Genomic DNA, 25,534 nt, shown 5'->3' with positions numbered 1-25,534 from the left:
AGTCATCCCATGCCTAAAAACAAAATTAAGTGAACCTGGCCTTCTGTAATGTAATCTGGGGCTCATGTAAAGTTCTCGGATACCCTTTGGCTAGGTTTAAACTATATGAAACTGGAAAGAAATTGAAGAAACCAAGAAAATAGATCAATGGGAGAAAAACTATGCAAGAAAGAGTGCATTTTTTTGTTTCCTAAAAATGCCATCAACCAAATTGAGCTAAGATCATACACTTTCCAGCATTTCAGAAAACAGGCAGAGTTGTATAAAAATATTTTAGCACATTTTTTGCAGTTTTTTAAGTGGTAGTCGACTTTACCTTTTTATGGGTTCTTGCAGTTTGTGGTGGGAAAAATGTGTGAAACCCATGAATGAAGCCAGAGTTTTATACATTTCTGAAAAATAAACACAATTTAGAATTCAGCAGGTGGGCATTTCTGTAAATCACTCATAGTTTTCCCAAGGATACCAACTGTTGAAATTAGACACTAATGAAAATAATTAGGAAAAAATAGAACGATGTGACAGCATTTTTTATTTTTTGTTCTAACGGCTGATTTGCAAAAGTAATATAGCATTATGTCCAATGGACTCACCGGGATATTTAATGTTTATTGGTTGTCCAAAGACATGTGATACCTAGAGCCAACAACTGAGCTACAGCTTAGAATGATTTTCTATTGTGTATAAACCATGCATCCATTTTTATGTTAAAATCCATTAAACACAAAAAAATACAAAAAAGTGTATAAATGACATAAATGCATTTTTTCAAATGTACCCATTATGAGTTTAGGAATTGTTGCCATTTATAAAACATTGAATTTTTGGTTACGCATAATATCATGTATTTCAGATGGCATGCATTCCTCCTTAACCAGTGGCTTACATTTAGAATCCAAAATAGAGAGTAACTCAAATGATAATCAACATTCTACTATTCTGTATTACTACATAGCTCTGATAACAATGTTACCCCACTTGTGTAGCTGGGCCTATCATCCACAAGAGGAAAGACCCCAAAATGGAACAAAAAAGCAAAATGTGTACTTTCAAAGTGAGACATTCAGGCAATATGGGTAGCTGCGGCATTAGGGCTCGGGTTCAGGTGGCACCCAGGGAAGCTTAACAAACTCAGACATTTATGAAAACTGCTGCAAATATCAAACTTTGATTAAAATCACAGATGTTGCTCACAGAGTTTTCACAATTCTCTCATGAAATACATTACTAATTTGATCTCAATGGTCCCATTTTTAACCAGCTTCAGTCTAAGATGATAGGCTCAGCCACACAAGTGTGGCAACATTTATTAACGGGAGATGTGTGGGAATGTTAGGTGGTAGTAATTTAGTGGATCACTGCAGATTCCAGAACTTTCCTTACCAGATATTTGAGGGGGATAGTCAAGTTTTGACACTTCCAGTTTATTCTGGTAAGAAACCTTAGTGAGATCCATGCAAGTAACACTACCCTGGACTCCCATGGGTATCTAGTTTTGAGAAATGTCTAGATATGGAAGGTTTGCTTTGGTGCCAGCCCAAATACAGCACCTACACACATTGCCAGAAGGGGTGACTTCGTAGACCACAATCTCAATGTTTCTTTGCTGAAATTTGGGGCAATATTTACTGGGGGAATAAGCCCAACCACACAAGCGGGGCACTGTATTTAATGAGAGAACTGTGAAAACTCTGTGAGCAACATCTGTGATTTTAATCAAAGTTTGATATTTGCAGCAGTTCTCATAAATGTCTGAGTTTGTTAAGCTTTCCTGGGTGCCACCTGAGCCTGAGCCCTAATGCCGCAGCTACCCACACTGCCTGAATGAAGGTTATGCTGAGCAGATGGTTTGCCCTCTGCAGGAGGTTGAGTGCAGAGCTTGGCCACAGGTGAGGTATTGGCCACCAGTGGGGGGGATGCCCATCACACACGATAGTAGGCAGTGAACGTCTTGCTCAAACCATAGTTCAATTACATGTAACCTGACATGATGCAACATGGAGGTATTAATGATGCATGTGCTCAGTGAATTGGACAATGACTCAAACACACATATGCAATTAACCTGATGACACACAGCTAATGCATACTGTTCATGACACTCCCACCCAGATGCAATACCACAGTGTGTCACACACTATTGAAATTATGTACAAGACAATCCGGTGAAGACACATTTATTGAATTAAATAACTAGCCACAGCAGCACAATTTTGGTCCAGAATCAACTGTGGGATTGGATCGTAGTTTGGCAGTGTGGGAGCAGTGACTGTCAACTATGTTAGGAAAGCAAGGGAGAGTAACTTGAGCCATGGTGAACTAAAAACAAAGGGGCTGATTTAAGAAAAGTGCCACTGCACCCTGTGCAGCTCCACTTTCCTTGCACCCCTTAGCGTACCCCCCTACCGCCACCATGTGTGCACCATATTTAAAACAAGGCACACCATGGCGCAGGATAGGGGGCAATAGTGTCTGAATCTCTGACCCAATTGATGTACTCTGCAGGAGAAGTGCCAAAATGTTAGGGCCCATTGTATTCATTGGCATGCCCCCTTTTAACGCCTGATCTGAGCAGGCGTTAAAAGGGCAGAGAAAAATGGTGCAAGGAAATCTCTCAGATTTCCTTGTGCCATTTTTTTGGTCCTCCTAATGAAGGAACATGCCCCCTTCCATCCATTTTGCCTGGCGCAGGCATAATGTGGTGCAAGGGTTTACATTGCGCTACTTCGTAAATATGGCACGTGTAAGAAACCACTTTAGTGCTGCATTGGCATAAAAAATGACACTGTGGGGGTGCTAAGGTTGGCACTAGGTCCTTTTAAATCAGGTCTAAAGTGAGGAAGAGGCTGACATCTGTGAGGGTTATAATAGTACAACTTTTTGATAGCTGGTTGTCATTTGTTTTCTAGTGTTTACTGATAAAAATAACAATCCATTTGAATCCAACATAAGAGCATCTTACTTTCAAACATCAATCACACAATTTTTATTGCACTCATTTTTATAAGCTGCAGATGTTTGATATGAACAATTTTGGGCAGCTTCAGACTGGGGCGACCTCCTTTCTTAGTGAGATTTTTCTAGAGTTGTATAGGTACCATGTGATAGCACAAGTTACATTTCTTTCCCTGTAAATACTTCTAACTTCTCTAATGGTGATAGCACCCAACACCAGCCATCAGGGTTACCGCTAGTGGGTTGAATTTTTGACAGTGATATTTTTTCCCAACAACATTCAGGGGTGCTGGAACAATTTTCAGAGTAGTGGTCGGTGCTTAATTTAAGCTGGTGGTTTCCGGTGCGGGGCACTGGTATTTATTATTGCGGGCCCGCACTTATTTTTCTGCCTCACGCATTTACTCTGAGCAAAAGACACATACGGGAAAGACAGAGGAAGAGAATAGCAAGAAAAGCTCACAAAGGGAGAAAGCAGAATGAGTGAGGTGAAATGGCAGGGATTGGCTTTAATGGATTAAAGAGGCCTGAGATGGCTTCAGGATTATGCTGCCTCTGGAGGGCCCTGTGGAGACCAGATGCAGTCTAGTCCCTCCACAAGAGAGGCTAGACTGCATCTGCAGGACAGGTAGGACAGGAGGGCTAGGATTGGTGCGGAGGTACGTGGGGGTGGGATAAAAGCGTGGGTATAAATACAGGTTTAGGGGAGGGATCGGCCTCTTCCTTGGTGGCCTCTTCGCACAGTAGGAAGTTTTGGTAGGGTGATTTTACTTAGGGCGAGTTTAATTTGTTCATGGCTAATGGCCCTGACGCTGAGGTGGTGAGGGCTGCACTTCGCATTCTTGGTGAAGTCAGCAGGGCCCACCTTCTCAGGCCTGGTGTCCTTGATCAGGCCTGGGTCGGAATGGCGTGCCCTGTGCATGCAGCAGCAGGAGGCGTAGCAGGTGCAGTTTGGCGTGCTGTTCGCCTGGCACGCTACTCATCGGAGGTCAGTAGGGGGGAGGGGGCGCAGTGCGTCCTCTCACCCGACAGCTATTATGGGCCCGAGTGTGAGGCCCGGAGGCAGCAATGATACTGGGGGGGCGGGGCCCCGAGTTGCGTGTCCTTCTTGTGGCCCAGTGGAGGTCCCTACTGAATCTGGTTGGGTGGGGCACGGGATATTGCACCAAGAGGGGGAGGCAGGTCCTGACAGGGTGGTTCTGGGTCCCCAGGCCTCAGCACACGGGAGAGCCCGTAGTGTGAAAGGGGTGGGCTGGGCCCATAGGCAGAGCATGGGCAGGGCCAAACAAGGTAGAGGGCCTAGTCAGCCCAGGCAACAGCCTGGGGGCAAACAGGAGGTCAGTTTTACCAAATATGGTCAGAGGGAAGCAGCTGAGGGTAGTGCAGGCCACACAGGGGGACCTTTTGGGATCTTCGTTGGGGCAGCCTAGGGGCACAGATTGGTCAACTGTGGACATTGAGGCTACAATCAGGGAGCAGAAGCAGGTGGTGGCAGAAGTAGAACTCTGCAGGGAGAGGGAGGAGTCTTTAGCAGGGAGCGACCACTGAAGCGAAACTCGGGTGAGGAAGGCCTTGGGGGTAGCGAGGATATTGGGGTAAGTCAAGGCGGCGGGGTATGGGTTCCCCACAAGGTGTGTGACGGGAGTCAAGAGGCTGGTGCCTGACTGCATGAAGGGCACTCCTGGCGCAGAGGGCCAGGTGCGGCAAGGAGCCAAAGTCAGCAGAGGAGGTTGACAGACTGCAGGTGGTGCCAATGGGGTGCAAGACGGCCCCAGGACATTAGTCTCTATGGCGCCGGAATGGGACAATGGTGCATATGGCTTAGTCCATGGGGGACAGACTTCAGATGAGTGTTGTGCTGTAATGGATGATGGCAGGTATGAGACGATGGATGATGAGGTGGAGCTTGACTATGAAGATGAGTTGGACGAGTTGGAAGATGGGGAGTTTCGAGATGGTGAGGCCAGAAAAGAGAGGGGGATGGGAATGGGGCGCAGGAGCGGCACAACACCCTCTTCGGCTTCTGTTTTGCAGGACCACTGTCACAGGAGGAGTTGCATAAAGAGGAGCGTGGTCACCAGACGGCGAGAGGAGCAGGGCCTGTGGTATCCAGGTTGAGAGGTAAGGGCGAATGGTGGTCAGTGTGGGGCACAACACCAGCCCCGTTAACAGCTTGTACGCACAAGTCGGTGGGGATTGGGGATTCTTCTATTAAGGAAGAGCCTGGAGCAAGTGCGGCACAGGTTGGTTATGGGATGAAGGCACCTGACAAAGGGACGTCAGCGACTGGAGAGGATGGAGAGAAGGCCCAGGTAGAGGGGATTGAGGTTGATGGTAAGGATGCTGGGGGGCATATGAAGCGGCTCCCATATATGGGTTTAGCAATGCCTTTAGGTTCACATTTGGCTAACAAAACTAAAGCCAGAATCTGGTGGCATTAATATGTGGATGTGTTCAAACTCCTACACAGGGATATACAGGCAAAGGAGGGATCAAAAGAAAAGAAAAGGGAATTGGCAAGGAGGCCCAGGGTACCAATTAATATGGATAATTGGACCTCGGCATTCCTGATATATGTGAGCATTTATTGTCAGAAATATCCCAATAGGGCTATAGCGCTCTTTAAGTGTATGGACGTAATCCGCAAGTTCCAAATGCATTGGCTCAGTTATGATGAAGAGTTCAGGACAAAGGTGAGCATTAATCTGGATAAGCCTTGGGGGGAAGTGGATCCCGAATTATGGCTGCAGTGGATGGCATCTTCCCATTCGGCGGTGTCCACGCATACTGCTAGCTGTCTACCCATAGTGTACAAGCCTTTTCAGCCGCATCCTGATCGGGGTGGCTATGGCACAGTGACTTCAGGCTCCTGTCTCAGGGGCCTGCTGGAATTTTAACAAAGGTTTTTGCTCCAGATACCCGTGCAGATTCAAACAAGAATGTCCAAAATGTGAAGGTAGACACCTGGTCACACAATGCTTTTAACTGCCCAGCCCGGCCGAAAAGTGGAGAGCGGCCAGAGGTAGAGGGACACCTGGTGCTCTTGCGCCAATGGGCTCCTACACCAATTAAGTTGGAAGGACGATTGCCCTAGTTGTGCTTGTACCCAGATGGGGACATATCGCGAAAATTGGAATGGGGATTTAGAGAGGGGTTTCTCATAGGTGACCAGGGGCCAAGGGCAGACAATTTGCAGTCTGCCAAGGCCCTGCCACAAGTTGTGGCCGTGAAATTATTGAAAGAGGTGTTGGAGGGCAGAATTGCAGGTTCATTTTCCGACTGGCCAATGGAAAACCTAATGATTTCGCCTTTGGGTGTGGTTCCTAAAAAGAGTAAAGAGGAATTTCACCTCATACACCATTTGTCCTGGCTGGAAGGGGCGTCGGTGAACTATTTCATCGTGCAGCAGGACACGCGGATGGTGTATGCTTCCATGGATGATGCCATTCAGCTCATTCATAGCTCTGGCAGAGGAGCTGAGTTAGCCAAGCGTGACATTAAAACGGCTTTTGGCTGCTACCTATTCATCCTGCGGACTTTGCCTTACTGGAGATACAACTGGACAGGGCAATCTACATGAACTGAGTGCTGCCTATGGGTTACACGATCTCTTGTGCGCTGTTTGAGGCTTTTAGTACTTTCTTGGAGTGGGTTTTCATCAAAGTGTATGGACATCAGGAGGTAACACACTATTTGGACAACTTCCTGTTCGTAGGACAGTCAGGTTCTGATTCATGAGGGAAGGCATTGGAAGGGTTTCAGCAGCTGTCTCAGGAGGTGGCCGTTCCTTTGGCTCCAGAGAAAACGGAGGGCCCCAGTCGGGTATTGACATTCCTGGGGATTGAACTGGACACTGTGACGTTGGTGGCTAGATTGCCAACTGGGAAGGTGGGTGAGATTTTGGTTTTTCTGAAACAAGTAAGGTCCTTGCATAACATTGAGCTACGCATGGCTCAACAGCTCTTGGGTTTCCTTAATTTTGCATGCAGGGTCATTTGGGGAACCAGGACTGTTTGCAGGGGTTTAGGACTGGCAATGTCAGGAGGAGCTCTCTCCCATCACAGGATTCGCGTCTCAGATAGCGTGCAGGAGGACATCAGAGTGTGGCAGACGTTCCTGACTAATTTCTCCATGATTTTTCAGGAGAAGGACACGATTTAGCTAATCCAGATATAATTCTGATGCAGCAGGGGCCTCTGGTTTCTGACTTTCCTGGGACGGTAGGTGGTGTGCAAAGGAGTGGCCAGCACAGTGGCTGGCTCAGGGCAGAAGCATTGCGTTTTGGGAATTTTTGCCGCTGCTCGTGGCTTTGACAGCGTGGGGAGACGAACTGGCTAACAGGACAGTGGTGTTTCACGAGGACAACATGACAGTCATTGACTTGGTGAACAGAGAGAGGGTAAAAGACCTGAGGGTGCTGAGGCTACTGAGGAGTTTCATGCTTAGATGTTTAACTTTCAATATAGTTTTCAAGGCAGCGCACATTCCAGGGGTGAACAATGCTATTGCGGATTCCCTGTCTCATTCACAGTGGCAGTTGTTTCGCAGTTTGGTGCCAGGAGCAGAGCGGCACAAGACAGCGGTCCTGGCAAACATTTGGGAGTAGGGGGCGTGATGGTCATTAGACTGGTGGAGATGTCCTTAGCAGAATCCACTCTGAAGAGTTATCACCTTGCATGGTGGAGTTTCAGAATTTTGAATATTTTGAAGGGATTTTTTTTTTTTTTTGTACAGGATGAGGGCATATTGTAGTCCCATGTTCTTCATTTTGTGTTGTTTTTAATACAGAAAGGTTTGTAACCAGCCACCATTGGTGGTAAGTTGGCAGGTGTGTCCTGGCGGGTGGGGCGGGAAGCATTACTTTCGATTTGTTAGTGGAACTGTTGCATGTTTTTCCGGTTTGTTGTGTGGACGCGCATGAGCTTGCATTGTTCAGGTTGTGCATGATGTGCATGTTTTTTGGGGCATTTCGGGTGTCTGAAATTTGGGAGTAAGAAAGGCTGTCAGTGTGAGAGTGGATGAGGTGTGCTTGCAAGGGGAGCGTATAGGTATATGGTTGAGAAGGTCCAAGACTGACCAGACAGGGAGGGGGAAATGGGTGTGGTTGTGCAAAGGTGGTAATCCCCCTGCATGCCCGGTTTTGGAAGAGGTTGGGTTTAGGTCCTGGGTGGCAGCCATCGGGGTAAGATTATTTAAACATGCGGATGGGAGAAAGCTCACCGCATTTCAGTTGTTGTCGGTACTGTGCATGGCACTACGACGGATTGGGAGACAGACACAGTGCTTTGGTAGTCATTCTTTCCACATAGGAGCAGCAAGAGCGGCAGCTCATTTGGGGTGGTATTGGGCGCAGATCCAGCATATTGGAAGGTGGAGATCTAAGTGTTGCGAGCAATATGTGCGGGCGTGATTGTGGGTACGGTCTCAGTGGTAGGCTGCTTGGGGGGTTCTCTTAAGATTGGGGGAATGGGGTTGGGGTGTTTTGTGTTAACATGTGATTTCTTTACAGGTTGTGGGCTATGGCCCAGGAGTTCAAAAGTGGAAACGTGGTTGGTCGGGCATTCATTTATACACTGGACGGTGAAGTATGCTGAGAGGCAGATTTACAGACGTTCGTTAGGACTGCCGAGTTGCCGTCACGTGGTGGGAGATGAGCGGCATGAGGTGGGGTGCATTGCTTTCTTTCTTAACAACTATGATGCTGAACTGGGGATGTCCAGATCTTTCAATAATGTACCATGGGGAGAATGATCTGGTGCGGCTCTCTGGGCTCACCCTCCTGCAACATATGAAACGAGATTTGGAGTTGCTTCATCAAAACATGCATGGCACATGCATAGTTTGGACCGAGTTTGTGCCCAGGAGGAAATAGAGAGGGACACTGAAGCATGGGGCTATGGAAAGGGCTCGAAGGAAGCTCAATCGGGCAATGCAGGTTTTTTGTTGGGCACATGACATCAAAGTACTGAAACACGAAGGGATTGTGGAGGAAGAAGCTGGGGTATTCAGGGATAACGGTGTGCACCTGTTTGAGCTAGGCAATGCCTATTATCTAACAGAGCTTCAATTGATCGTGGGGGATTTGTGGGGCATAAAGATGTGGCTGAGAGAGTCTGTGTAAGGACGTGCAATGAAGCAGTGGGTTCCCTGGTGTGGCAACAAATCGCCTAAAGGATTTATGTTGGGTGGCAGTAGATGGAGGAGGGTGGAGAGTCAGATGTGGGCCTGTCCACTCTTCCAGGGGGGAAAAAGAAGTAGGTCAAGGATGGCAGCGTGAGGGACGCCCGAAAGGAGGATGGGGACAAAAGGAAAAGGAGGATGTGTGGAGGTATGGAAGTGGAAGATGGGCAAACAAAGGAAAAGTGAAGGGAAGGAGTGAAAAGAAGATTGGGGAAAAGTTTCAGAGGATGGGGTTTAAAAGCTGAATCTTGATATGTTCATGTTAAAATGTTGTGTGGCTAAATGACAATCCTGTCCTAAATAAATGGCGTTTTACACTATGGAAACCCCTGTCACTGACTGTGTCCCGAAGTAGTCCATGCTCGCACATTTAATTGCAGCAGCCGCGTGTTTCAGAGGAGAGCTTTGGAAACCTGCACGTTTTATTTACAAATTAACCACTAGTAGGTATACGCCATAACATTACACCACTTGACTCTTAGGTATTATGGAAAGCCCCAGCATCACACAAGAAGCAGGTGTAGCAAATGAGCATGCCCATTCAGCATGAGAGGGGTAAGGATATGTTATGTTGCCAGTGGTGCATTTTAAAGCAGACTGTTGCAAAGATAGCACAAAAGCACGTTGTCATTTAGCGGCAGCACATTTTCCACTGAATGGTCACTAAATGTGTCAGAAGACAGAGTCTGACATTTTACGTCTGTGAATAAATAAAAACAAAATTTAAAGACATGTATGTTGTTAGACCTGACAGCCTTAGGGTGGTCACCCCTAACTTTTTGCTTGCCTCCCTCCACTTTTGAGATACTGTTTTTGCTGGTTTTTAGACTCTGCACACTTTACTACTGCTAACCGGTGCTAAAGTGCATATACTCTCTCCCTTTAAACATGGTAACAATGGATCATACCCAATTGGACTATTTAATTTACTTATAAGTCCCTAGTAGAGTGCACTATATGTGCCCAGGGCCTATAGATTAAATGCTGCTGTTGGGCCTGCAGCACTGATTGTGCCACACACTTCAGTAGCTCCTTAACCTTGTCTCAGGCCTGTCATTGCAAGACCTGTGTGTGCAGTTTCACTGCCAATTCGACTTGCCATTTAAAAGTACTTGCCAAGCCTAAAATTCCCCTTTTTCCACATGTAAGTCACCCCTAAGGTGTTCCCTGGGTAACCCCTAGGGTAGGGTGCTGTGTACCCAAAAGGCAGGACATGTACCTATGTAGTTTACATGTCCTGGTAGTGTAAAACTCCTAAATTTGTTTTTACACTGATGTAAGGCCTGCTCCCTTCATAGGTAGCTGCTGATCTGAAAGGAGTAAGAAGGTCATATTTAGCATGGCCAGAATGGTAATACAAAATCCTGCTGACTGGTGAAGTTGGATTTAAAATTACTATTTTAGAAAGTGAGCATTTCTTTGCACTTACATCTTTCGTTCCTTACAATCCTCATATGGCTGGGCTTAGTTGACAGCTCCCTTGTGCATTCACTCAGACACACCCCAAACACAGGATACTCAGCCTCACTTGCATACATCTGCATTTTGAATGGGTCTTCCTGGGCTGGGAGGGTGGAGGGCCTGACACTTACATGTCAAAGGACAGTAGCCTGCCCTCACACAAAGGACTGCCACACCCCCTACTGGGACCCTGGCAGACAGGATTGAACTGAAAGGGGACCTTGTGCACTTGTAAGCCACTCTTTGGAGTCTTCCCCACTTCAAAGGCACATTTAGGTATTTAAACAGGGCCTCTGCCCCTGCCAACTCAGACACTTCCTGGAGAAGAGAACCTGAACCAGAACCTGCATCCTGCCAAGAAGACCTGCCTGGGTGCTCAAAGGACTCACCTGTCTGCTTTCTGTGAAGGACTGCTGCCTTGCTGTTGCCCTGCTGCCTTGCTGCCTTGCTGCTTTCTGGCTGTGGTGAAGGGATTGGATAGAGCTCCCCTGAAGTCTCAGGACCAAAAAGATTTCATCTCTACAAGAAGGAATCCTTGTACAGTGAAATTCGACGCACAGCCTGCCAGAAACGATGCACAGCCTGCACCGCAGTGAAAATTTCACTGCACGCCAAACCGGAACGACGCAGCCCAACTTCGCAATGAGAAGATCGATGCAGCGCCAGCGTGGCGACCGGAAATTCGACACACGGCCTCACCGGATCCACGCACAGCCGAACAGGAACAATGCAGCCCGACTTCCAGGGAGGAAGCGACGTAGTGCCTGCCGTGCAGTAGAAAATTTGATGCAACACCTACCGGATCAATGCAGCTCTTGTGACTTCATCCTAGCAGCGCCGGAAATCCATGCATCGTCCCTGGGGCGTCTGAAAACCCCACAACCCGAAGAGGATTCAGGACCGAGCGCTGGAAATCAACGCACAGCCGTCCCTGCATGAAACTTAAATGACGCATTGCCGTGTGCGGCCTGAGAAATCAACGCACCACCCTTTTTTTCCACGCCTCTCCTCCTCTGCGGTTCCTTGTGGAGATTTTTCACACGAACCATGTACTTTGTGCTTGAAAGAGACTTTGTTTTGCTTTTAATAGACTTAAGACACGTTATATCACTTTTCAGTGATATCTCAAAATATACTTATTGCATTTTAATCGTTTTGACCTGCATCTTACCAGATACATATTATATATTTTTCCAAACACTGTGTGGTGTATTTTTGTGGTGCTATATTGTGTTATTGTATGATTTATTGCACAAATACTTTACACATTGCCTTCTAAATTCAGCCTGACTGCTCAGCACCAAGCTACCAGAGGGTGGACACAGGATAATTTGGATTGTGTGTGACTTGCCCTTACTAGAGTGAGGGTCCTTGCGTGGACAGGGGGTAACCTGACGGCCAACCAAAGACCCCATTTCTAACATATGTGTATGCTGTTTCACCTCATCTCCAGCATGGTTATTTTGGTACTGAGACTGAAATCGAGTATGTCTGTTCACTCTGTCCAGGTTTCAAAGTGGTGACACTCGCCTATCCTCCACACACCACCGACTCACTTTTGAGAAACTCATTGATTGTAGAAACGCTTGACACTTGCCTTTGATTCTGCCTTATTGGGCCTGGAAGTGTGCAACGTTTTTATTATTTAAAGACTGGTTTATATCCTTCATAATTAATGACCTGAAAGTAGTTCGCCCAGTTTTATTGATTTAATTTCCCCTTTTTGACTTTCTCTCCCATTTTCTATTCTCAAAATATCTCCATGGAAGATTGGAGATCATCGTTATGTATGTGTAGGAAAAACATGCCAAATGGTGAGGTGCAGATAATCTGAATGTGAAAATATGACCACATATAGCTTCGATTGTATTTTTGTGATTTAAATACACGAGAATAAAACTCTTTAGTAATTTAGTAATTTTCGTAAATTAAATTCCACAAGTTTAATTTAGAGCTGGTACATTGACCAGAGCAGTTATCTCTAAAACTATTAACTTCTAATAGGTTATGACAGCTTTGCATAAATATGTGAAAATTAGTAAAGACTTTTCTATTTAATGAACCATATTAGTATTTCCTTTGGCTCTCTTCATGTGCCTGAGTTTATCGAGACCCACAAGGCCTCACCATTGAATTTCCTGTGTCTGAGACTGACACAGTAAAGGCACACAGGGCGAGCTTTTCTGCAGTTTCTAAGTCAACACCGCAAGCCTGCAGAGTTCGGGAACATCAACATGTTGTACATGCTAATTATTTTTGATCAAAGAGTCCATTTTGTGTCTTAGAAACATGGCTGGATGAGGTCTGTGTGTGTCCACACCAGCTATTTTGGATGTCATAAGAGTCGGTGATCTCCTCTGTTATTCGGTTGCCAATTGACGTACTATTGGAGCCCGTTTCATTTATCACTGAATAAACATGTTGTTGCTTTATACTGAAAACTAAAATCATTCCTGTTTTACTTATCTTTCTCTTGGAGTTCTCTCACTCCTCGTGAACTTCTCTTGGTCTTTCTTACTCATATTGAAAGGTTACTGCATAGATTCTCATTCACACTGCCACAGTTTTGTTTGCTGTATATATTCATAAAGTAATTACTTCCTCGCCATCATTTCACATTTTCAAATGAAGCATATCTTAAAGCTAAGCTGACACAAGGGAAGAAACAAGAAGGTTCTTTAATCAGTTTATGAGGCTATCGTGCAAAAATTAAGGAGGGACACCCTTTTATATGCTATTAACCCTTCTTATCAATACACCCCACATTTATGTCCCTTCAACCTAACGCTTGTCATTGAAAACAAGCATTTGAAATGCAATGGGTCTCGCGTTTGCTCGAGTTAGAGCTGTTAAGGTTGTAAATTCCTAACTGAACTTTTCTTGCCACTTAAATTGAAAGTGAAAAGTGAAACAGTTGACATAAGTGAGCCAATTCAAAGCACCACGGCTGCCATAAGCATGAGTGTGAAGGAGAGATACAAAAGGAAAAATAAGTTTTCTCGTAGTCAAACATATCAGCAAAAGTGCAATTGTCCATGTAACATGGTTGGTGTCCAAGAGGGTAACCAAATCGCCCCAAAGCGGAACAAACGTAAAGCATTTATCAATGATAACAAAGGATTTTTGAAAGGCAAGTCCACAAACGAATGATAGTTATCAGCATGTGGTGGCCATGGTTAAAAGCCCTCAAAACTCACAACAGGTCAGAGCGCTTGTGCACCCGACCTAACAAGCCTGCAAGCAATCATAGGCAAAGGTAATAGGTCTCGAGCTGGCCACCAGCCTTCTGTCTATTCTTGCTTTATGTGGTCATGATTTTAACAAAACTTTTTGTTTAAGAATATAACGACCCTCAGCAATCTAAAAATATATATATATAGGCTTGCTGCAGGCAAAAAGTTTATTTGGTCCCAAAAACACACAACTTACCATAGTACTCCCTGATAGTGAAGGAAACGACTTTGTGTGTTAATGTATTACTTTGAAAGGGGATCATGCTGAACACGGTGAAGGCAGTCAATGGCTGAAGTGGGCTGATGCATTGCACTGTAATGCACACTGAAGTAGGCAGAAAAACATCTGCATGACACCAACCACAGACTCGTGGAGGAAGTGTGTCTGAAGACCCCTATAAATAACAATGTTATGCAAATTATTTTAGTAAAATCAAAAGGTCTTGGCTAACATATACCTAAAAAGTCAATCAGTCTGTCATTGGCTGCAAGCCTCTTTCCTTTGAGAAATAAGGAAACAAAGATTGACAGAAGGCAGAAGGCAAGAAGGAAGGAAACAAAAAGAGCAAGAAGGAAGCAAAGAAGAGAATGCAGGAAGGAAAGAAAAGAAAGAGGAAACGAAGGAAGAAGAGAAAGGAGCGAAAAGTAAATAGAGGTTAAACTAATACAGATCAGTGGACACTATCTGGTATGTTGTGAAAGAACAGCAGTCAGAAAAGCAAAACACTCCAAAAGTAATTTAAAACATTTTGCATTGGCGGGAGATGGGATCTGTTAAAGGTGGAATGTGCCCAGTGGTCACGTTGGAAACATGCTGCTATCACATCAGTCTCTAAACACACATATAACTCTAAAGTAATTATAAAAAAACATATACTGTAGTGGGTGGAAGAAAAATGTGAATGACACTACAAAAACAGACCAATGTATGAAGAGAGGTGGCTGCAAGCCCCTTTGTGTAATTACACATATTTAAGTAGATTCTAAAGGTCTTGGTTAACACAAGACCTAAAAATGAAGACTCTGTACAGGGACAATGAGCCATAACCAGAGGGCATATACACTGGAAGCTAATGGCAATTTGGCAAATCCTCTTTTGTCAACACTATGAAAACAGTTTAAAAATAAATGAGTGGAAAAGCAGCCCAGACACACTATCTTTTGAAATAAAGTGCACTCCTTTTCTGGTGACTATGCACATGGGATCAAGAAAAATGTTGTTTCTCGCAGTGCAAGGCAGACAGTGCATAACATAAGCTGACCCATTGCCCCACGGTGCTTGCTGTGGTGGATGACAGCAAAATGTGATTGACACCTTAACAAATCAGTTGATGCAGCTGTGGAGGATGGGCCAGGATCACCCAAAGCACATGCATGTACATGTTTATGTATTTGTATTTTTTCTAAAGCTACAGTATGCTACTCTACTCTATGCTACTTCACTCTACCCCACTCAATTCTATGCTCTCCCATTGGGCGCTACTTCATTGTACTCCACATCACTGTATGTTGTTACCCTCAACCCCATTCCAGTGTATGACACTGCAGTCTACACTACATCTCTGTATGCCTCTGCACTGTATGCAACTCCACTATTACGCTATTCCAGTCTATGGCTCTCTTCTCCACTCCGCTCCTCGCCATTCCATTCTATGCTAGTCGATTGGATGCCACTCTACCCAACTCCACTGAACAGTGCGCCAGTCTACACCACTCCACTGTAGGTCATTCCACTCTCTGCTATTTTACTCTAGACTATTCTAATCTATGCCACTCCACTGTACTCTATTTTTCAGTGTTCCACTGTATGCCTCTCCATTCTATGCTATTATACTGGACGGAAATCCAATCTTTGCACCTCTACTGTATGGTATTCCACTCTACCCCACACCACTGTATATCACTCCACTATATATAAATACACTCTACCCCACCCCACAATAAACCACTCCAGTTTACACCACTTCACTGTATTCCACTCTACTTTACTATGGTATACACTACTACACTTCATGCAGCTCCACTGTATGCTACTACACCATATGCTATTACACTCAATGCCACTCCACTGTACGCCACTCCAGTCTATGTTACTCCACTCTATTCCACTTTATGCCACTCCACTGTACAAAACTCCACTCTACTCTAGTTCACTTTTATGCCACTCCACTCACACTACTTCAGTGTACTCTATGCCACTCTATTAGACTCTACTCCACTCTATCTCTGTACACTACACTTTCCAAATTTGTCCTCAACTCTATGCCCATACCCTACATTATACAAAACTCTACTCCACTCTATGACAATTTCCAACACTGTACAATACAGCACTCCACTCTACTGTATGAGACGTCACTCCAATTTATAAGTTTACGCAGCTCCATGCTGTGCCACCTCAATATATATGCCAGCTCACTCTACTCTTATCCACTGTACCCTCCTACACTCTACGCCACTTTACTGTACACAACTCCACTCTGCGCTATTCCATTCTATGCCACTGCACTCTTCTACACTCTACTCTGTAGTATTCCACCGTATGCTATTCCACTGTATGCTACTGTACTTTATGGGAATCTACTCTATGCAACTACAGTACATGCCCCTCCACTCTATGCCACTCCATTGTAAGACAATCTCCTCCACTCTATATAACACCACTCTATAAAAGACTATCACACTTCATGGCATTCTACAACATTCTATTTCACTTTATCCCCGTACACTCCGCTGTCCCACTCTTTACTCTACTCTGCCTGCATACTCCGCTCCAATGTAAAGCACTCTTTTCCAACATACAACACTTTTTTATATGACACAGCACTCAACTCCACTGTATGAGACGCAATTTCAATTTATAACAGTTTGCTACATAGGCTATACCAGCACACGCCACTCCCTCTTACCATACTCTATGACTTACCCATAAACTCCATTGGACTTTAGTCCACACTACGTTATGCTACTTAACTCTACTCCACTTTACAAGACTTTGTCTCACTCTGTGCTACTATCCAGTAACTCACTCCACTCACCTCCATTGTTTCACACACTACTGTACTCTATGCAACTACACTCTACAACACTCTACTACACTGAATGCCACTCTCTGGCTCATTACTCCTGGCAATACACCTTCACTCCAATGTACAATGCTGCATTATACTCCAAGCCACTGTACAACACTTTACTCCACTCCACTCCATTGTTGCTCAAATGCAAATTTACCTTAAAGAAATTAAAGACAAGAGGCGTTTGGCAAAGCAGGAACAGTCAGTTCAATTAAATGCAGCGGCCGTGAGCGTGCAGTATAGAGTTCGGTCTGATGACTGTTTCTCAAAATTATAGAGTTCCAACTGCCCTTTTATACAATTCGCGAAGGGCATAAAACAATTCTATACATTCTTTGCAGAAAGAAATCTGGGTCTAGTCGTGGAGTCACAAATCTGACTTGCTGTGCTCAGATGGGTCTTGACCTTGAGAGGACAAAATGCGGTCCAGTACATAACATGTCCAGCATGTCCAGCACGGGGAGTGTGTGCTCACTGCATGTTGTGTGTGGGTTGTGTTCTGATTGGCCATGTGTTCCTAACTTCATGTGGCATCTGACTTTTATGGTGTTTTAGGACTGCGTGCCCCTCTTGCTGAATGTGTTTCATTGAGGACCAATCTCCTACAACTATTGTGGTATTACTGCCTATGTGAGGGATAAATCTGGGTTTTCCCTATTTGAGCATTTGTCTACAGGCTATGTGTTACCATCACCTGTGATCTGTAAATCAGTTTCTTTATGCCAAGGTTGCAGGGCTTGCTTGACCACGTATTTCTGACTGAGGGTTGATGGGGAGGTAATGTCAGGTGGATTCAACATCAGTGATGAAAGTTCCTTGTTATGCTGGCACATATCATGGCATAAGTTGATGTCATTTTTATGCATATTAACATTCCCCCCTCTAGATGAATTTTCAATTACTTTATCCACCCCATATTTCATGACAATCACATTGTTTGGGGTTTGACGTTTTTCTGTTGTGTCCATTACTTTTTCCCTAGTTACTTGCATTCTACCTGATTTGAGGATTGGGATTTTACAGCAGGAAACCCCCCATTTGTAGGAAACAACACAAAAACAGCACAGGAATGAGAATAGGCAACAATGACATGCACACTCTAGTCACCCACCAGGAGAGCTAGGAAAACCAATCAAACAACCTGCGCTGTCTAGGAGCACCTTCCTCCTTCTTCATGTTGGCTTGTAGACAATGCAGTGCTTGGATGGGGAAAGTTAGTGTCCCATTGTCCAGGTCGTTACCAGGTTTAACCGTACAACAGGATGCACCGATCTTAGCGCACACCCCATCCTCCATCACTCACTATTGTTGATCATTTTCAGCATTTCCCTTCTGGTTATCTGTTACCAGTAGGCATTCACTTTTGTCTGTAGGGTGTAGAAGGTTATGGATCCTGCCTTGTTTACTTAACTGTCAGTAAATAGTCTGACTGTCCTTGTAATGAGCCTAGTCAAATAATCAGCAGTTCTTTTCTCTTAAATGTAATGCTAAAGAGTTTTTTTTTTTTTTTTTTTTTTTTGCGAATGTTGGAACAACTCAGACAGATTTTCTCCAAGGATGACCGGGCTTGGGGTGTGTATGGTCAAGAGGGGAAACAGCATTATTAATGAATGCAGAACCACGGAAGCCTTTGCAACAAAGACGTTACAATGAAACAGCCTTTCAATGACTGTTTTCACAGCAAAATATTTTACTACGAGTATGCCTTTACCACAGATTATTTTACAATGAATTTCACTGTAAAGGCATGAATGGTAAAGATATAATCATGGTAAAAAATGTACATGAATGTGTAAGCATTTAGCAGGTAAGTATCAAGGCCCATATTTATATTTCAACTGTGCCTAATTTGTGTATTTTTTTTGTGAGGCAAATTCGGCGCACACCTAACTCGATATTTATATTTTGACGTTAGACATGTCTAACGTCAAAATATAGGAGTTTGCACCATTTCTTGCTCCAAATATAGGAGTTTGCACCATTGTTTGGATGCGTGCACCTACCTTGCGTCAATGAGATGCAGAGTAGGTGTTCTCATCTAATAAATTGTGCTATTCCCATTGCCCCATATTTATCCCCCGTGCTCAAATGACACAGTGGTGGGATCAGGGGCTAAATAGCTTTGCACCTTTAATTAACGCCTGGGTCAGAGCAGATGTTAGGGGACCTGTAGACCCATTTCCATGGTTAAACATCATGGAGTGTGTCCACAGGTGCCCTTACCAGGCCCCAGGAACACTCCCACCCACACCAGAGGGACACCAGGTAGGTATGGTATGTATAGGTAAGTATGTTTGATTTTTTTTTTAAACCCATATGTTTTTAAACAAAATTTCACCCATGCTCATGGGAGGTTGCCCGGAAGACCCTGCCTGCAGCCAGACCCTGCGGCCAACATCCCCCAACCACCCAACCCACGCTGTGCACAGCCCTTTCGCCATGTGTTAGCCGCAGCTTATCTGGCTGTGAGAATAGATGTGAGAGAGTGTATCTGGGGGTGAGAGTGGCTGTCAGCTTGTCTGTCTGGGTGTGAGAGTGCGTTCATCAGTTTTTTAGGTGGTGCATCAGTCTGTGCACAAGTCTGTGAGTGGCTGCATGAGGGTGTCAGTGAGTCTGTGAATGGGTGCGTGAGTGTCTGAGTGGGTCTGTGAGTGGGTGCATAAGTGTCTAAGTGGGTGTGTAATTCCATTCAGTAGTTTTTGCGTTATCGCTGTTCAAAATCCCTATGGATAATTTAGTAGGGAAAACATGTATTGGGACCCCAAAACTTTTTAGGCAGGAGCTGATGGTATTGGCAAATGTTTTGGGAATGTTTCGTGAAGATTCGTCAAGCAGAACCAAAGATATAGGCAAGTAAAAAAATATGTTTTTGTTTTGAAACATGGTCCTACCTATAACTACCTAGTGGTGACCTCCACTACGAAATATATGTATATATATATATATATATATATACATACTAAAAAACAAAGTTTACAGAGACATTATAGTTAGAAAATAGAATTGAAAAAACTATAAAATGCACTGAAAAAAACAAAGATCACAGCAACGTTATAGTTAGGCTCCGAATTTACTAGTACAAAACCACAGAAATTCAGCAGTAATAGAGTTTATTCAAATAATTATAACTTGCACCCTAAGGTAACTATAACTTGCGCCCTCGCCATGCACAGCTTTTTCCTCAAACATTTGACTGCTAATTTTTCAATTATAGTTTTAAGGATGTTATAGAAGTCGTCTTGATTGGTGTAATGTCTGGGATAATTAGCAGTGCATGGCAAGGGCATGAGGTATAGTTACCCTGGGACCACAGCAACAGATCTAAGGGGTCAGGGTGACTACCCTGGCACCTTGTCATTTTCATTTACTTTTTTGTGGGACTCGACTGAAGCTGAGTCCCAAGAAGGCTGCCAACACTTCCTAGTTTGAAGTGTTGGCAGCCAATAAGAGTTGTGCATTTCCCTGCACAAGCTCATCATTATCCGCAGTCAGAGAAATGCAAATTTGGATTTACTTTAATATCTCAAAACCTACTGAATGGATTCAGTCAAAATGAGCAAAATCATAATCTGCGTCCTGAAAGCTAGCTTTCTGCCAAAATGTGAGTAATTCCGTCCAGCAGTTAAGGCTGTAGCCATGTTTTTGACCCCCCTTTTTCTAAGCCCCCTCTTGACTGATCACCCCAAAACTTTCCGTGCACAACAAGACACACCAGAATACTTTTCCTGTGGCCAACCACACAGTGGGTAGTTATAGGGATTGGGTGATTATAGGGGTTTGCCACAGAAACTGGCCGCAGGCAAGGCCCTGCGGCTAACTCCAGCTGCATACGGCCGAAGACCGTGCACAGCGGTGGTTGGATTAACATATACTAATTAAAATTACTATACATTAAAAGCATATAAGTTCACTAAAAAAACAAAGGTTACAGGGACGTTATAGTTAGGAAAAAGAATTGAAAGAATCATAGAAATTCACTGAGAAAAACAAAGGTGACAGGGATGTTATAGTTAGGCTCACATTTCAAACACACATAACTATAACTCACACCCTCCCCGTGCACTGCTAATTACCCCACAAATTACAGCACGCATGACATATTTGATAACATCACTGATAATATCAGTGTAATATTTGCAGTAACATTTTTGATGAAAAAACTGTGCATGGCGGGGTCGCAAATTATAGTTACTTTAGGGCACAAGTTATAGTTACTTGAGATAACTCTAACTATAACAGGTGAATTTCTATATTTTTTCAGTGAATATATATATACATATATATATATAAAAAAAATGTATCTATGTATGTTAGAAATGGGGTCTTTGTTTGGCAGTCAAGTTACCCCCTGTCCAAGCAAGGACCCTCACTTTCATCAGGGTAAAGGAGAATCACCCTCAGTTAATCCCCGATCACCCCCTTGGTAACTTGGCACGAGCAGGCAGGCTTAACTTCAGAGACCAGGTGTAAAGTATGTGTACCAACATACACAGTAATAGAGTAAAAACACCACAAAATGACTCAACACAGGGTTAGAAAAATAGCCAATATTTACCTAAACAAAACAATACCAAAATGACAAAAATCCAACTACACAATTAAAATTATGCATTTTGAAAGATTAAACCCAAAAATAGCACTTAAAAACACAAAATGCTTCGATGAGGTGATCACACAGCATTGTGACGGAGTCGTTACCAACAATCCGATGCCAATGGTGCCGGGTACAGAGTCACGCAGACACCCTGGAACAGTATCTTAGTAAAATGTGTGAACAAGCTGGTGCACGAAGTCTGTGATCGCGGTGTCGTTGAATCTGAGGAGCGGAGGTGTCACAAAGAGGTGTTGGGTCCTTGCTGCGGACCGGTGGAGGTGAGGTGGCGTCAGTGCGAAGCACTGAAGATGCGTACTTCAGGCGGCGTGGGTCACGACGTGGTGCAGAGACTTCCACGGAGTCATGGATATCGGCAGAGCTGCAGAGGTGTCGTGCCTGTGAGGGTCGTAGCACTCCAGCGAGGACCACGGAGTCGGTTGCGGGCGGCATCACGGGATTCGACAGTGGTGTCGGTCTGGAGTCATCCGAAGTTGGTTTTCTTGGATTTTCACCAGCTTCTCCTTACAAGGGCCCAGGGACTGGCTAGGACACCACTTGTCAGGGCAGGAGTCTCAGCAGAGAGTCCATGTGCTTACAGTGGAAATATTTGATGGCCCTGAGACTTCATAACAGGGGGCAGGCGAAGTCCAAGCCCTTGGAGATTCTTCTCAAGCAGGAATGTACCACAAAGTCCAGTCTTTGTTCCCTTTCACAGGCTTGAAGCAGCAACTGCAGGCTAGCCCAACAAAGCACAGTCACAGGCAGGGGCAGCACTTCTACTCAGCTCTTCAGCTCTTCTCCTTGGCAGAAGTTCCTCTTGTTTCTAGAAGTGATCTAACTTTCAGGGGTTTTGGGTACTCTTCCTATACCCCTTTCTGCCTTTGAAGTAGGCCTACTTCAAAGGAAAGTATTGCTTGTTTGTGAGATCCTGCTTTTCCCGGTCCAGGCCCCAGACACACACCACGGGGTTGGAGACTGCATTGTGTGAGGGCAGGCACAGCCCTTTTAGGTGCGAGTGACCACTCCCCCCTCCCTCTTAGCACAGATGGCTCATCAGGATATGCAGGCTGCACCTTAGCTCCCTTTGTGTCACTGTCTAGAGGTGCAAACAGCGCAGCTGTCAAACTGACCCAGACAGGGAATCCACAAACAGGCAGAGTCACAGAATAGTTTAAGCACGAAAATGCCTTTTTTCTAAAAATGGCATACACACAATCTACAAACCAACTTCACTAAAAGATGTATTTTTGAATTGTGAGTTCAGAGACCCCAAACTCCACATGTCTATGTGCTCACAAAGGGAATCTTCACTTTAATAATATTTAAAGGCAGTCCCCATGTTAACCTATGAGAGAAATAGGCCTTGCAACAGTAAAAACTGAATTTGGCAGTATTTCACTGTCTGGACATGTAGCACACATGTCCCTCCTTTAACATAGACTGCACCCTGCCCATGGGGCTAACTGCGGCCAACCTTAGGGGTGTCTTATATGTATAAAAAGTGAAGGTTTAGGCCTGGCAAGTGGGTACACTTGCCAAGTCGATTTGGCAGTTTAAAACTGCACACACAGATACTACAGTGGCAGGCCTGAGCCATGTTTACAGGGCTACGTATGTGTGTGGCAAAACCAGTGCTGCAGGTCCACTAGTAGCATTTGATTTACAGGCCCTGGGCATCTCTGGTGCACTGTACTAGGGACTTACTAGTAAATCAAATAAGTGCACATTAACAACATAGGAAACAGAGGCAAAAAGTTTGGGGAGAGCACACCGAGGATGTCAAGTCTAACACATGTCCCCCCAGCTGAAAGTGGGGAGCAACTACCCAACCTCATGGGTGTTCTCATCACAAAGACAGAAGAATATGGGCAGACCATCAGCATTGGCATGTTATATGCAAGGGCAGTGTTCCACCGTAAAGTCCATCCCCTATAGGGAAATGGACCACCTCAACAGTTCTGGATTCCCACCCCTTATCTGCATTAAACATCTGAGTGGCCTGTGGTCGGTCTGAACCCAGGAGTGAGTCCCAAATAAGTAGGGTCTTATCTTCTTCAGCGTCCAAACTACAGCAAAAGCTTCACACTCAATTACACTCCACCTACATTCCCTGGGAAGTAACCTCCTACTAATGAAGGCTACAGGTTGATCTAGGCCCTCTTTATTAACCTGTGAGAGTACTGCTCCTATACCATGTTCTGACGCGCCTGTATGCACAACAAATTCCGTGTAGTTGGCAGGTGCCTTCAGCACAGGTGCTGTGCACATGGCAACCTTCAGGGCATCAAACGCTGTCTGGCAAGCCTCTGTCCAGATCACTTTCTTTGGTTGCTTCTTGGAAGTCAACTCATTCAAGGGGGCAACAATGGTGCCATATTCCTTGACAAACCTCCTGTAATAGCCGGTGAGACCTAAAAAGGCCCTCACCTCAGTCTGGGTCTTGGGAGGCTCCGGCGTCAAACTTTGGCTGTAGGGGTGCCACCTTGCCACTCCCTACCTGGTGTCACAAATACACCACTGAACCCTGCCCTATTTGGCACTTGCTTGCCTTAATAGTGAGGCCTGCCTTTTGCAGGGTCTCTAACACTCTGCAGAGGTGCTGCAAGTGTTCCTCCCAAGTGGAACTGAACACTGCAATGTCATCCAGGTATGCAGAGCTGAAGACATCCAGCCCAGTCAACATCTGGTTGACCAATCGCTGGAATGTGGCAGGGCCATTTTTTTGATCCCAAATGGCATCACTTTAAACTGGAAGTGTCCATCTGAGGTCGAAAATGCTGACCTCTGCTTGGCCCCCTCAGTTAACGCAATCTGCCAGTACCTCGATGTCAAATCAAACGTGCTGAGGTATTTGGCAGCTCCCAACCTATCTATGAGTTCATCAGCTCAGGGGATAGGGTGCGCCTCAGTTTCAGTGACTGCATTGAGACCCCGGTGGTACACACAGAACCGGAGTTCTAGGGTGGCACCAGGAGCAGCAGCCTTTGGGACCAAAACCACTGGGCTGGCCCAAGGACTGCTAGAGAACTCAATCACCCCTAAGGCTAAAATCTTGGACACTCCATCTTTGATGCTAGCCCTGACCTGATCAGTCACCCTGTAAACCATCTGTTTAATGGGTGTACTGTCCCCAGTGTCCACATCATGTGTACACAAGTGTGTGACCCATGGGATCAGGGAGAACAGGGAGGCAAACTGTTCCAACACCTGGTGACAGTACCTCTGCTGCTCTGCGGTCAGGGAGGGGGAGAGGTTCACTCCCTCCACAGACCCATCTTTCTCCTGCAGACAGGAGGTCAGGAAGAGGTTCATTCTCTTCCTACACCCCTCTGTTGCTAGGAGCATGGACAGTTCAGTCCGCTCAAAGTGGGGTTTGAGATGGTTCACATGCAGGACCCTTAAGGGGTTCCTGGGAGTCCGCAAGTCCACCAGGTAGGTGACTTCACTCTTGTGCTCCACCACCTCAAATGGCCCAGTCCAGTTGTCCTGGAGCACCCTAGGCTCCCCTGATGCCATCACCCACACTTTATGCCCAGCCTGAAACTCAACCAGAGTGGCATTCTGGTCATACCATCATTTCATAACTGCCTGGCTTGCTTCTATGTTCTCTTGGGCGAGAGCTCTGAAGTGGGCAGTCTGGTTTCGGAAAGCCAGCATGTAGTTAAATAAATCCTGGGGAGGTTGACTGGGGGCTTTCTTTAAGCCATCCTTCACCATACTCAGGGGGTCCCCTGTCAGGGTAGCCATACAGCTGTCATGTAGTATCTCACTATTCTAATGAAACTACTGGATTTGAGCGGCAGAATCACCTGCGGTGTGTGGGGACTGAGTCTAACCCACTACAGGAGACACCAGTCGGCCTAATCCAGGTTTTGCCCCGGCTAACTAGCAGTGCCTCAGCTCCACCAAGGGCAGGGATGATTGGGCAGCCGAGCGCATGACACAATTAATTCCTCAGGCAAATCTTGGTCACTCAGATCGCATCCATTTCTCTCAGTTACGTTAGTCTCACGTATACAAGGACAGTCACAGGCAGT

The sequence above is a fragment of the Pleurodeles waltl genome, chromosome 1_2 (genome assembly GCF_031143425.1).
Source record: "Pleurodeles waltl isolate 20211129_DDA chromosome 1_2, aPleWal1.hap1.20221129, whole genome shotgun sequence".
NCBI classification, from domain to species: Eukaryota; Metazoa; Chordata; class Amphibia; order Caudata; family Salamandridae; genus Pleurodeles; species Pleurodeles waltl.
This window is presented reverse-complemented; position numbering follows the sequence as displayed.